Raw genomic sequence first — 912 nt, forward strand, 5'->3', positions numbered from 1 at the left:
ATTGGCTCGGAGGGACGGCCCCGAGCGCCAGTGCAGCACCCAAACTGACCACAGGGGGGCAGTCTGCGCTCTGTTTCTGATGGGGACGCTGAACCCTAACCAACTAATAGACATTCTTAAACAAAAAACAACAAAAAACAAAACAAACAAAAAAAAAGGAATGAGTTTATAGTCATACAACTGCTTTTATTTATTTATTTATTTACTTATTTAACTTATTTTTATTTTTTCTTATTTTATTTTAGGTTTTGTTTTAGCTGTATTTTTGCTCTGCACTGCTTTATGTTGTATTGTCTTAATGCATCATCTATTTGCAAGCGATGCTGTTGTCTTCTTTATTTCTTCATGACTTGAAATAAAGCTAAAAAAAAAAAAAAAAAAAGCTTGTATAAAACAGAGTTCAGGAAGAGCTTCAACAGTGAAATAAAAGCAAACATCATACTCATATCATCATCAAAAAAATTAAGTGGGACAAGTAAAAACAAGCATGCACCCCAAATGCTACAAGATAAAGGAAAAAATATACAGTAGGGTAGAAACATAACAATATTGAAATGGGATAAAAGACATCATGTAAAAGCAGATCTATGAAAGCTTTTAGCAGTTAGAGCCAAGTATCCTTTAGTAGACCAATACACTGGCTTGTCAGTAGGTCAGAATCAGTAAAACATTGGCCTGTTACTTAAATCAGATGCTGACCAGTCTTTGTGTCTTCCACCTCCAATAGTTTCCTCTTTTTAAAGCTTCAGGGTGGCCATTCAACATTCATTTAAACTTTTCTCATCCCTGCTTTGGCAGAATTTCATCAGGATGTATTTCAGTGTGAAGACTGTGTAACAGAATAAGAGTAATATTCTGGTGGACAGGCTGAATGAGAAATAATTTAAAGAGAAAAACACACACAACCCCATG

The sequence above is a fragment of the Myripristis murdjan genome, chromosome 13 (assembly GCF_902150065.1).
Source record: "Myripristis murdjan chromosome 13, fMyrMur1.1, whole genome shotgun sequence".
NCBI classification, from domain to species: domain Eukaryota; kingdom Metazoa; phylum Chordata; class Actinopteri; order Holocentriformes; family Holocentridae; genus Myripristis; species Myripristis murdjan.